This window comes from Pseudophryne corroboree, chromosome 1 (assembly GCF_028390025.1).
Source record: "Pseudophryne corroboree isolate aPseCor3 chromosome 1, aPseCor3.hap2, whole genome shotgun sequence".
Lineage (NCBI taxonomy): Eukaryota > Metazoa > Chordata > Amphibia > Anura > Myobatrachidae > Pseudophryne > Pseudophryne corroboree.
In genome coordinates, this window is record NC_086444.1 from 521,562,979 (window position 1) to 521,577,622 (window position 14,644).

Consider the following 14,644-nt stretch of genomic DNA (forward strand, 5'->3'; position numbering starts at 1 on the left):
CATGCTTGACCACAAGCCCTGGAAATTTCTTCCCTGTGTGACTGCTCCCCAGCCTCTCAGGCTGGCATCCGTGGTCACCAGGACCCAATCCTGAATGCCGAATCTGCGGCCCTCTAGGAGATGAGCACTCTGTAACCACCACAGGAGAGACACCCTTGTCCTTGGAGACAGGGTTATCCGCTGATGCATTTGAAGATGCGATCCGGACCATTTGTCCAGCAGATCCCACTGAAAAGTTCTTGCGTGGAATCTGCCGAATGGAATCGCTTCGTAAGAAGCCACCATCTTTCCCAGGACCCTTGTGCATTGATGTACTGACACTTGGCCTGGTCTTAGGAGGTTCCTGACTAGGTCGGATAACTCCTTGGCTTTCTCCTCCGGGAGAAACACCTTTTTCTGTACTGTGTCCAGAATCATCCCTAGGAACAACAGACGTGTCGTCGGAATCAGCTGCGATTTTGGAATATTTAGAATCCATCCGTGCTGTCGTAGTACTACTTGAGATAGTGCTACTCCGACCTCTAACTGTTCTCTGGACCTTGCACTTATCAGGAGATCGTCCAAGTAAGGGATAATTAAGACGCCTTTTCTTCGAAGAAGAATCATCATTTCGGCCATTACCTTGGTAAAGACCCGGGGTGCCGTGGACAATCCAAACGGCAGCGTCTGAAACTGATAGTGACAGTTCTGTACCACAAACCTGAGGTACCCTTGGTGAGAAGGGCAAATTGGGACATGGAGGTAAGCATCCTTGATGTCCAGAGACACCATATAGTCCCCTTCTTCCAGGTTCGCTATCACTGCTCTGAGTGACTCCATCTTGAACTTGAACCTTTTTATGTAAGTGTTCAAGGATTTCAGATTTAAAATGGGTCTCACCGAGCCGTCCGGCTTCGGTACCACAAACAGCGTGGAATAATACCCCTTTCCCTGTTGTAGGAGGGGTACCTTGATTATCACCTGCTGGGAATACAGCTTGTGAATGGCTTCCAATACCGCCTCCCTGTCGGGGGGAGACGTTGGTAAAGCAGACTTCAGGAACCGGCGAGGGGGAGACGTCTCGAATTCCAATTTGTACCCCTGAGATACTACCTGCAGGATCCAGGGGTTCACTTGCGAGTGAGCCCACTGCGCGCTGAAATTCTTGAGACGGGCCCCCACCGTGCCTGAGTCCGCTTGTAAGGCCACAGCGTCATGCTGAGGACTTGGCAGAAGCGGGGGAGGGCTTCTGTTCGTGGGAAGAGGCTGTTTGCTGCAGTCTTTTTCCCCTTCCTCTGCCCCGGGGCAGATATGAGTGGCCTTTTGCCCGCTTGCCCTTATGGGGACGAAAGGACTGAGCCTGAAAAGACGGTATCTTTTTCTGCTGCGAGGTGACTTGGGGTAAAAAGGTGGATTTTCCAGCCGTTGCCGTGGCCACCAGGTCCGATAGACCGACCCCAAATAACTCCTCCCCTTTATACGGCAATACTTCCATATGCCGTTTGGAATCCGCATCCCCTGACCACTGTCGCGTCCATAATCCTCTTCTGGCAGAAATGGACATCGCACTTACTCTTGATGCCAGAGTGCAAATATCCCTCTGTGCATCTCGCATATATAGAAATGCATCCTTTAAATGCTCTATAGTCAATAATATATTGTCCCTGTCCAGGGTATCAATATTTTCAGTCAGGGAATCCGACCAAGCCACCCCAGCACTGCACATCCAGGCTGAGGCGATTGCTGGTCGCAGTATAATACCAGTATGTGTGTATATACTTTTAAGGATATTTTCCAGCTTCCTATCAGCTGGTTCCTTGAGGGCGGCCGTATCAGGAGACGGTAACGCCACTTGTTTTGATAAGCGTGTGAGCGCCTTATCTACGCTAGGGGGTGTTTCCCAACGCGCCCTAACCTCTGGCGGGAAAGGGTATAATGCCAATAATTTTTTTAGAAATTAGCAGTTTTTTATCGGGGGAAACCCACGCTTCATCACACACCTCATTTAATTCATCTGATTCAGGAAAAACTACGGGTAGTTTTTTCACACCCCACATAATAAGCTTTTTTGTGGTACTTGTAGTATCAGAAATGTTCAAAACCTCCTTCATTGCCGTGATCATGTAACGTGTGGCCCTACTGGAAAATACGTTTGTTTCCTCACCGTCGACACTGGAGTCAGTGTCCGTGTCAGTGTCTGTATCGACCTGAGGTAACGGGCGTTTTATAGCCCCTGACGGTGTTTGAGACGCCTGTACAGGTATTAACTGATTTGCCGGCTGTCTCATGTCGTCAACAGTCTTTTGTAAAGTGCCGACACTATCACGTAATTCTTTCCATAAGACCATCCAGTCAGGTGTCGACTCCCTAGGGGGTGACATCACTAACACAGGCAATTGCTCCGCCTCCACACCATTTTCCTCCTCATACATGTCGACACAGCGTACCGACACACAGCACACACACAGGGAATGCTCTGATAGAGGACAGGACCCCACTAGCCCTTTGGGGAGACAGAGGGAGAGTTTGCCAGCACACACCAGAGCGCTATATATATAGGGATAACCTTATATAAGTGTTTTTCCCTAATATAGCTGCTGTATATATTAATATGCCAATTTAGTGCCCCCCCACTCTTGTTTTACCCTGTTTCTGTAGTGCAGGACTGCAGGGGAGAGTCAGGGAGCCTTCCTCCAACGGAGCTGTGAGGAAAAAATGGCGCTTGTGTGCTGAGGAGATAGGCTCCGCCCCTTTTTCGGCGGCCTTTCTCCCGCTTTTTTGTGGAAAACTGGCAGGGGTTAAATACATCCATATAGCCCAGGAGCTATATGTGATGTATTTTTAGCCATTTAAGGTATTTTCATTGCGTCCCAGGGCGCCCCCCCCCAGCGCCCTGCACCCTCAGTGACCGGAGTGTGAAGTGTGCTGAGAGCAATGGCGTACAGCTGCGGTGCTGTGCGCTACCTTATTGAAGACAGGACATCTTCTGCCGCCGATTTTCCGGACCTCTTCACTCTTCTGGCTCTGTAAGGTGGCCGGCGGCGCGGCTCCGGGACCCATCCATGGCTGGGCCTGTGATCGTCCCTCTGGAGCTAATGTCCAGTAGCCTAAGAAGCCCAATCCACTCTGCACGCAGGTGAGTTCGCTTCTTCTCCCCTTAGTCCCTCGATGCAGTGAGCCTGTTGCCAGCAGGTCTCACTGAAAATAAAAAAAACTATTTAAACTTTTACTCTAAGCAGCTCAGGAGAGCCACCTAGATTGCACCCTTCTCGTTCGGGCACAAAATCTTAACTGAGGCTTGGAGGAGGGTCATAGGGGAGGAGCCAGTGCACACCAGCTAGTCCTAAAGCTTTTACTTTGTGCCAAGTCTCCTGCGGAGCCGCTATTCCCCATGGTCCTTTCGGAGTCACCAGCATCCACTAGGACGTTAGAGAAATGTACATTTAGATCTGTAGTTCCTCAAGTTTGCTTCATTTCCTCTCTTTTTGTTTATACCATGAATTGCTTGCTTATTTCACTATATACCTTTGGACATGAAACCTACATTTTAAAACACTTTTCACAATTTGAAATAAACCTATAATCATTGAGCAATAATCTAAGTAGAAAATAGAAATACATTAAATCAAGGATTCAGTTAGTATTTGGCAAAATCCAAACAAAGAAAAGTAATCTAAAGAGAAAGGGATGGTTTTGTATGTGGTTTACAAACTTTCAGATCCAACATTTTTGATTTTTACCTCAAAATTGTAGGTTAGTAAATCTGCTTTTCAGACTATGATATGCAGGGTTGCCATCAGGAGGGTACTGCCAGGACTGGATTCCTGGGCCTGGACAGACAAGGGGCCTTGCTCCTTGCTCTTACCACTTGCTGCCCAGCCACCAGCTGGCAGACAGCCATGGAGAGACAGCGCTGGTGTCATTTCGAATTTGGAAATTGCCTATTTTGTCAGTCCCGGGCTCCACAATTTCTGATTGCAGTCCTGACTGCATGTAAAGGCACATGCTCTTTACATGTCAAATAAACATGAGCACTATAATTAGAGTGTTATAATGGACCAAAGCAGAGAAAAGTAACGCAAACCTTTATATCTACAGGCTGCAGAAGTATTTCTTCAGCCACTTGCCATTGTAGGAGAGAGCTGAATAAGTGGTTGTGGCAATAATGTTTAACTGCTATTTTTTGCCATGTTAACAATAAAACCTGTACTACAATTAAGTTTTTTGTTTTTAGGTATTTTTGGTTTGTTTGTGGGGTTTTTTTTTGGTTCATTGCTAATCACTTAAAAAAAGGACTGCAAAAAGACATTTCTTCAGCTAATGTATGTTTTATAATAACTCGAAGAGATGCAGACCTAACCTTACACTAGAATTAGAATTATAGCAGATAAAATAGAGATGATAGCACATTTTGAGCTAAACCTGAGTGTAATTAGGTTCCTGTGTAATAAGTCTGAATATTTATTCAGTGATGCATTCATCTTTAAAGATTCTTTTTCATTATACCAACAACATGATTCATTTCATTTCACTATCAATTGGGAATGTGACCTTTTACATTTAATAATCCTTTATTTAACCTTCTGCTGTACAGGAAAAATGAAATGCAGCATCACAGCATGATAGGTTTCAGCAATCTAGATCATTTGGGTATTTCTATATAATTTAAAAGTATGAAGAAAATGTTCCAATTAAATATGTCTCAAACTGAAAAAGTAAGAATCTTTATTCTGCATAGGTATAAAAAACGATATACTGTGTGAAAAAGATCGAGAATAAAATCACATCCCTATATCAATTCATGGAAAAATTAATATACATAGGGTGCTATTAGGTGCAGTGATTTACCACACAGTAATAACTGGCTTTTTAGTCCGATAACGCTATCGATCTATCAACCTGCAGCCCGCTTTTACCGTGCGATAAATCACCTGTTATCGGCCGATAGCACATGGGATCTGTGATAACATCGCAGACCCATGTGTTTGCGTCCGATAACGGGTCTCCTGGGGCTGCTTACCGGGGAATCCCCGATAATCAAATGCTGGCGTAAGTGGCTATTAGGACAGCCCCGGGGGAACCCTTTAGCTGCATCTAATAGGATACCGCCCCATGGGGGTAATTCCAAGTTGATCGCAGCAGGATTTTTGATAGCAATTGGGCAAAACCATGTGCACTGCAGGGGAGGCAGATATAACATGTGCAGAAAGAGTTAGATTTGGGTGGGTTATTTTATTTCTGTGCGGGGTAAATACTGGCTGCTTTATTTTTACACTGCAAATTAGATTGCAGATTGAACACACCCCACCCAAATCTAACTCTCTCTGCACCTGTTATATGTCCCCCCCCCCCCTGCAGTGCACATGGTTTTGCCCAATTGCTAACAAAAATCCTGCTGCGATCAACTTGGAATTACCCCCCATGTCTAGTAAAAACACAGAATCAAATGCAATATAACACATTGCATAATATATTTAACCTTTTGAATAATGGATGGCTGGTGCTAACACTAAGTGAAACTAGGCCACCAGTGATTGGGGAAGGGGGGGCAAAATCACTGAATGAGTGACAGTGTCAATCATTCAGTGGCGATATTTAATCAGTGGTAGCACCGACAATGAGCTCCAGCTGCTGACATGGAATGGCAGCTTCTAACTTGTGAAGCTGCCGGTTGTTTCTCGTCATGTTGGTGATAAGTAGGGAGTGTATCACTGAGCTACAGTAGAATGTAACTGCACATAATCATACTCCCAAGTAGTAAAGACACCACCCCATCCAAGCTCCACAAAGGATAGAACTAAAGAACCGCCTTGGCATCCTGGGGCACTTGACAGCCCTGAATAGGGGAGATATCAGCACACTATCAAGCTTAAAAAATTGAGTCAATAAACAAAATAACACCACAGCACTGCAGCAAAATGTCATCTAAATCTAATTAACCAATCTCAAATCCATGAATCTACCTGCTTATTGACTGCTATTCTATCGCTCTTTATTGTCTTTAATTGACAGGGAGAGAGAAATCTAATTTTGCACATAAGGCTCTTTGGATACCATTTGGCTTTTATATTATGCAAACTTTTATAAATACTAGATTATATTTCAGTTTTCCAGGAGGGATAATTCGACCTAACTGTCAAATACTTGGGTCCAGGATGCACTTTGTTCATCTTAACGTTGGTTTAATTATTTATGGAAAGAGAGGGAAAATTTATCCTGCATGTAAAGTTTTTTGGATACAGGTTGGATCTTATATTATTTGCCATTTATGCAGCACAGGAAGTATGATTTTATAAGGATAGATACTTACCCTCCAACATGACCCGCACCACTAGGTACAAAATGCTCTGTTTCTGGACTTCCCTCTTAATTTATTATTGCCATCACCTGTGAAGAAACAGCTTTCTTATCATGTAACTAGTTCAACACAGGTGATGGAAATCATAAATTTAGAGGGAAGTCCAGGAACAGAACATTTTGTACCTAGTGGGGCGGGTCATGTTGGAGGGTCTGTAGATATTATTCACTAATTACTCATGTCTTGTGTCCAGCATGTGGTTTGTTGGCTTCACTGCTGGCTGAATTGCTAATTCTTAATTGACATCTTATATTTGAGTGTTTATTTAGTACCGTTTCTGAAATACCATAATAAATATGTATTTACATAATCACGGATTACAGATTTGTTCATTAGATTTAGTTGATTTTTGACTATACTGCTGTGGTTTAATATAATAATAATTTAGTATGTTTAGTAGTATTATTAGGTTTTATTTTTTTATATTTTTCTTCATTCCTGCACTTTGAGTGTTTTTTTTCAGTTCCAAATACAAAATGTAACTAGCACTATCTGCAGCGAATGCTATGGTATTTAATACATAATGAAAAAAAAATAATGAGTACAGTGTACGAAACTGTTTAGCATGTTATGTCTAAATTCAGAGCAAGAGAAGAGAAAAAATAGGATTTTAATTACCTATCGGTAAATCCTTTTCTCGTAGTCCGTAGAGGACACTGGGGTCCACATTAGTCCTACCAGACTTAGTCTAGAAACTGTGCCCGAGGAGACGGACATACTTCGAGAGAAGAATTTAACTGAACAGTGGTGAGATTCGAACCAGCACACACAAACAAGAGGAAAGCCATGCTAACCAAACTGAACAGGAACAGCAGCAGCAGAACCAACAACATTACTTAACTAAGTAACAGGGCAGGAAACACAAAGCACTGGGCGGGCACCCAGTATCCTCTTCGAGAAAAGGATTTACCGGTAGGTAATTAAAATCCTATTTTCTCTTACGTCCTAGAGGATACTGGGGTCCACATTAGTACCATGGGGATGTACCAAAGCTCCCAAACCGGGTGGGAGAGTACGGAGGTTCCTGCAGAACTGATTGATCAAACTGAATGTCCTCAGAGGCCAAAATATTGAACTTGTAGAACTTAGCAAATGTGTTCGATCCTGACCAAGTAGCTGCTCGGCAGAGCTGTAAAGCAGAGACACCCGGGGCAGCTGCCCAGGAAGAACCCACTGACCTAGTAGAGTGGGCCTGTACTTTTGGAACCGGCAATCCTGCCGATGAATAAGCTTGCTGGATAGTAAGCCTGATCCAGCTAGCAATAGACTGCTTTGAAGCAGGACACCCAATGTTTTTGGGATCATAGAGAACAAACAGCAAGTCAGATTTTCTGTGATGAGCTGTCCTCTTCACGTAGATCCTCAAAACCCTCACAATATCCAGGGACTTTGAGGTAGCAGAGATGTCAGTAAGCACCGGAACCACAATAGGTTGGTTGATATGAAACGTAGACACCACCTTAGGAAGAAATTGCTGACGAGTTCTGAGTTCAGCTCTATCCTCATGAAAAACCAAATAGAGGCTTTTGTAAGACAACGTCCCCAGTTCAGACACATGCCTTGCGGAAGCTAAAGCCAACAGTGTAACAGTTTTCCGCGTAAGAAACTTAACGTCAACCTCCTGTAAAGGTTCAAACCAGTCCGAATGCAGAAACCGCAGCACCACGCTAAGAACCCAAGGTGCCGTGGAAGGCACAAAGGGCGGTTGGATGTGCAGAACCCCCTTCAAGAACGTCTGAACCTCAGGGAGCGAAGACAATTGTTTCTGGAAGAAAATGGACAAGGCCGAAATCTGGACTTTCAAGAAGCCCAAATGTAGGCCCACGAGGAGAAAACGTCCCAGTTGAAATTCCATTGCAGGAAATTTCATGTTTTCACACCACGAGATATTTTTTCCAAAAACGGTGGTAATGTTTAGACGTTACCTTTTTCCCAGGATGAACCCACTTTACGAGTAGAGTGGGCCTAAAGAGATTTTGGACACGGCAATCCTGCTGTAGAATACGCATGCTGGATCATGAACCTGATCCAGTGAGAAATCGTCTGCTTAGAAGCAGGACACCCAATTTTCTTGGGATCATACAGGACAAACAGAGAGTCCAATTTCTCTTCACATAAATGTCAGCGCCCTTACAACATCCAAGGACTTTGATGGAATTGAAGAGTCAGTAGCAACTGGCACCACAATAGGTTGATTGATATGAAAAGCCGACACAAACTTTGGAAGGAAGTGCTGACGTGTCCGGAGTTCAGCTCTATCTTCACGGAAGATCAAGTAGGGACTTTTACAAGACAAAGCCCCCAACTCCGACACACGTCTAGCAGAAGCTAAGGCCAACAAAGTGACAGCCTTCCACGTGATAAACTTGACCCCAACCTCCTGTAGAGGCTCGAACCAATCCGATTGGAGGAACTGCAACACCATGTTAAGATCTCAGAGCGCCGTAGGCAGCACAATGGGAGGCTGGATGTGCAGAACCCCTTTCAAGAAAGTCTGAACCTCAGGCAGGAAAGCCAGTTGTTTCTGGAAGAAAATGGATAAGGCCGAAATCTGGACCTTTACGGATCCCAACCTCAGGCCCATAGCCACACCTGCTTGTAGGAAGAGGAGAAATCGTCCTAGTTAAAACTCCACCGTAGGAAACTACTTGAAGTCACACCAAGATACATACCGTTTCCAAATGTGATGGTAATGTTTAGACATTACTCCTTTCCTAGCCTGTATCAGGGTAGGAATAACCTTGTTCTGAATGCCTTTCTGGGCTAAAATCCGACTTTCAACTTCCATGCCATCAAACGTAGCCGCGGTAAGTCTTGATAGACGAACGGCCCCTGTTGCAGAAGATCCTCTCCCAGAGGTAGAGGCCACGGGTCCTCCAGGAGCAACTCCAGTAGATCCGCGTACCAGGCCCTTCTTGGCCAATCTGGAGCAATGAGAATCGCTTGAACCTTTTCCCTTTTTATTCTTTTGAGAATTCTTGGGGTCAGTGGAAGAGGTGGGTACACGTAAACCATCTGGTAAACCCATGGAGACACCAGAGCATCCACTGTTTGTGGGTCCCTCGACCTGGAACAATAGCTATTTAGCTTCTTGTTGAGACGAGATGCCATCATGTCTATCTGTGGAATTCCCCACCGACTTGTCAATGACTCGAACACTTGTGGGTGAAGGCTCCACTCTCCTGGATGGAGGTCATGTCTGCTGAGGAAGTCCGCTTCCCAGTTGTCTATTCCCATAATGGAGATTGCCAACTGCACCACCGTGTGTCTTTCTGCCCAGAGGAGAATTTTTATCACTTCTGACATTGCAGCTCTGCTCTTCGTTCCACACTGTCAGTGTATGTACATTACGGCCGTCACATTGTACGAATGAACCTGAATGGCTTGATCTTGAAGAAGATGCGACGCCTGTAGAAAGGTGTTGTATATGGCCCTTAATTCGAGAATGTTGATCGGAAAAATGGCTTCCTGACTTGACCATTTTCCTTGGAACTGCTCCCCTTGGGTGACTGCTCCCCAACCTGAGGCTTGCGTCCGTAGTTAGCAGAATCCAATTTTGAATCCCGAACCGTCGACCCTCGGTCAGGTGAGAAGTCTGGAGCCACCATAGAAGAGAAATCTTGGCTTTTGGCGACAGAAGTATCCTCTAGTGCAAGTGAAGATGTGATCCGGACCATTTGTCCAACAGATCCAGCTGGAATGGCCTGGCATGAAACCTTCCGTACTGCAGAGCCTCATAAGAGTCTACCATCTTCCCCAGAAGGCAAATGCACAGATGCACCGATATCTGTTTTGGTTTTAGGACATCCCGCACCATCGACTGGATTACCAATGCCTTTTCTAAGGGAAGGAACACCTTTTGTTCCTCCGTATCCAGGATCATTCCTAGGAACGGAAGCCTCCGTGTTGGTTCCAGGTGGGATTTTGGTAGGTTCAGAATCCATCCGTGATCCTGGAGAAGTCTGGTTGAGAGGGAAATGCTGTCGAACAACCTCTCCCTGGAAGGCGCTTTTATCAGCAGGTCGTCCAGGTATGGTATGAAGTTCACTCCCTGTTTGAGGAGGAGAAACATCATCTCTGCCATCACCTTGGTGAAAACCCTCGGTGCCATGGAGAGGCCAGATGGCAGGGCCTGAAATTGGTAGTCACAGTCCTGCAGGGCAAACCTTAGATATATCTGATGAGGCGGCCAAATCGGAATGTGAAGGTACGCATCCTTGATGTCGAGAGACACCAGGAATTCCCCCTCCTCCAGACCTGAGATCACCGCTCTCAGAGACTCCATCTTTAATTTGAACACCCGTAAGTACGGGTTCAGTGACTTGAGGTTTAAAATGGGTCTTACCGAACTGTCCGGTTTCTGTACTACAAAGAGGTTGGAATAGTAACCCTTGTTTTGTAGGTGTAGTGGAACTGGAACAATGACCTGAGTCTGTACCAGTTTTTGAATTGATGCCTGCAAAGTCAAACCTGCTTCTGGAGAAGCTAGTAAACTGGATTTGAAGAATCTGGGAGGTGGGAGTTCCTGAAATTCCAGTCTGTATCCCTGCATGATAAGCTCTTTGCCCCTGGGATCTTGACATGATGTCGCCCATAAGTGACTGAAATAACGTAACCGGGCTCCCACCTGCCTGTCTTCCAGGCAGTGCGGTTCACCATCATGCTGAAGGCTTTGAGGAAGCAGATCCGGAGGTCTGTTCCTGAGAACCTGCAGCCGCGGGTTTTCTGGGTTTACTTTTACCGCCTCGGACTGCAGAGTTAGAGAAGAGTAGGTTTTCCTATCTGGGGTTGCTGCGGAAGGAAGGTATGTAGACTTAACCACCATAGCTTTGGATATCCACGTATCCAGTTCATCTCCAAAAAGAGCTTCACCCGTGAATGGTAGGCTTTCCACGCCTTTCCTGGAATCCGCATCCGCAGTTCACTGGCGTAGCTACAAGCCTCTGCGTGCTGACACTGCCATGGCAGTGGTGCGTGCGTTGAGCAAACCAATTTCCTTTAAGGCCTCCACCATAAAGTTAGCAGAATCCTGAATATGCTGTAGGAGTAAAATAATCTCCTCCCTGGGTAAGGAATCTAAGCCGTCAATTAGGTTACCTGACTACTTAGCGATGGCCCTAGTGATCCATGCACAAGCAATAGTGGGTCTCTGGGCCACCCCAGGCGCAGTGTATAAGGATTTGAGAGTGGTCTCAATCTTGCGGTCAGTTGCGTTCTTTAAGGACGCGGCCTCGGGAACCGGGAAGACTATCTTACATGGCAACCTGGACACTGATGCGTCCACAATCGTCAGGTTTTCCCATTTCTTCCTATCCTCCGCAGGAAAGGGAAAGGAAGAAATCAGCCTTTTAGGGATCTGAAACTTTTTGTTAGGGTTCACCCACATCTCTTCAAACAAGGCATTTAATTCCTTTGAAGCGGGGAAAGTAGGTGAGGATTTCTTTTTAGTGTTAAAATAAGATTCGATAGCATCAATGAGGGCCTGTATACCCTGTGACAGGACAGCATCCCCCCCACTCGCATCCACTTCACCCTCCTCTGGATCCGACGTGTCAGGATCAGATCACCCTTCATGATTTGGGCCAGAGTATGCTTTTGTGTGCAAATGGCGAGAGTGTGGGGCGCAGGCATGGGAGCTGAATCTCTATTTATCAGGTCATCCATAGACTGCCGTAAGGATTTTGTCTCGTTCTCAGTATGAGACAGCTTAGTACAAATATTTGAAATCATCCCTTTAATGGAGGCCAACCATGGGGGTTCAGCCCCACTGGACTGGGAGTGAACACTATCCTGAGTATAGGGTAGTGAGTCCCCAGGGGATGAGAGACAGTCCACTGTACAAGACACACAGTACCTGGACATGATTGTAAAGGGACATCTACACACACACACACACACACACACACACACACACACACACACACACACACACACACTAGTGAAAACTTAGTATATGTAGGCAGGGTCCTCAGAGAGACACAGAAATCAGAGCCAGCCATACAGCACCCCTTTTAGCATGGTAAAACCTAGCTGGGTCACACAGAAATAAGCACCTTAGTAGTGGTTATAATCTTAAACTTGCTCCCCCCCATTTACTAAGAAACCCTGGTACCACTGAGGAGACTTGGAGTCCTTGTGGAGGAGCTGCGCGTCCCTGGGAATGCTCCCTGTATGAGCTGCAGAGGGAAATGGCACTGGAGAGCAGTAGGATCCACTCTGAGTGAAGCCCCGCCCCCTGTAATGGCACACGGCTTCCCACATTTTTTATACTGGCCCTGAGGTAAAATATGTCTAACCTAGAGTTAAAACCCCTGTTAGTACGTTGTGGCCAGTGTGGGCATCAGTGGAGGCTCAGCGCGCCCCTCACAGCGGGACACACCGCCAGTGTGTGTCTGTCTGAGCCCCCTGAAGCGCAGCCTGCAGTCAGAGCTGCACTCCAGCCCTTGTACCGCCATTCCCGCCAGCGCCCCGCTAACCGGGATGCCGGCGTTGTACTCACCACTCTTCATCTTCTGGCTCTGTTAGGGTTGGCGGCGTGCTGCAGGAGGGTAAGCTATGCTGTGGTGTGGCTTGCGAATGACTCCCTCAGGAGCTCAGTGTCCTGTCAGCAGAGAAACGGGACCATTAACTCTAAGGAAGCTGGGCCGTTCTCCACCCTAAGTCCCACGAAGCAGTCAGGCTGTTGCCAAACAGCCCTGACTGAAAATAACAAACATTTAAAATAAAAGTAGAAATCTCTTCAGGAGCTCTCCAAAGCGTGACCGGCTCCTTCGGGCACATTTTCTAAACTGAGTTTGGTAGGAGGGGCATAGAGGGAGAAGCCAGCCCACACTATTGATTTCTTAAAGTGCTCATGGCTCCTAGTGGACCCGTCTATACCCATGGTACTAATGTGGACCCCAGTATCCTCTAGGACGTAAGAGAAATCATCAGTAACTAAGTTAGGCAGGCAACTGTACTAAAAAGAAAATCCATATAAATACACTTGAAAAATACATCTAACACTGGGACTGATTCTGAGTTCTGAGGCAATAAAGCAAGAGCAAGTAACTGTGCACCTGGACAAACCATGTTGCACTGCAAGGGGTACAGATACATGTATTATTTTTGCATGCAGGGTAAATACTGGCTGTTTCTGCGGGATGGTATAGAAATACTGACGGTCAGGATCTGGACAGTCAGAATCATGACAATGTAATCACGATGGTCAGAATGCCGACGGATCCCGATGAGTATTCTAAGCCTAACCGTACCCATAATCCCTCCCGCAGCCTAACCCTTACTGTTTCCTCCTGCAGCACAACCCTAACTCTCCCTACTCACAGCTTAGCCCTAAACCTCCACCTAGTGCCTAACTCTAATCCTAACTACAGTACTTACCACCGGGATCTGTTGGGATTCTGCTGTTTGTATACTGTAGCTGACAAATGCTGTACAGCTTTAGTTTGACTCTCTCTGCACATTTTAAATCTGCTCCACCTGCAATGAAGCATAGTTTTCTCTAGGTGCACAGTTACATGCGCTTTTGTACTTTATTCCCAACTCAGATTCATGCCCATTGCCATGTGAAGCCTAGCTTAATTAACTCCGGTGGAATTTCCCTAAATTTGTCAGCATCTAGCACATTCCAGGAGAGTAGGTAAGTATGTCTTTACCATACAGTAGCTGTTTTTCTTTTGCTCTATATTTTTGTCTATATAGGCAAGGGCGTAGCTACCATAGGTGCAGGGAGTGCAGCTGCTATGGGGCCCAGAGCTGAGAGGGGCCCACCTTCCCTGTTAAAGTTACATGTGTTATATACATTTTTCACCATTGGTAGATACATAGAAGAACTTACAAATGTTTGCCTTGGGGCCTGCAATATATTTAGGCCTGGACCTGCTCATTGTACTGTGGTATCAAATAAACTGGAAGGAATTATAATATTATATAATATGAAGTGGGGCACTGTAATGTGGCACAATATGAAGTGGAGGCACTATATAGTGGCATAATGTGAACGGGGGCACTATGGTGTGGCATAATATGAACTGTGGGTACTATAGTGTGGCTTAATATAAACTGGGGACACTGTATGTCATAATATGAACTGACAGCATTGTAAAATGACATAATGTGATTAGGGCACTACTATGGTTCATACAATAAACTAGGGCATTATTATGGGGCATACAATTAACAACTGCTTGCGAGAGGTGTCGCTCTAGAAGCATTGAGATAGGGGCCCCTTCAAAATGTTGCTGCGGGGCCAACAAAGTTCTGGCTATGCCCCTATATATAAGGTCCACATTAATCATACTTTTATAG

General features: G+C 45.7%; 1 protein-coding gene across 8 annotated transcripts in view; it reads right to left on the reverse strand.

Moving 5' to 3' along the window:
• Positions 1–14,644, reverse strand: part of RFX3 (regulatory factor X3) — a 522,624-nt gene that overhangs the window by 98,373 nt on the left and 409,607 nt on the right. The gene's annotated exons all lie outside the window — the stretch shown is intronic.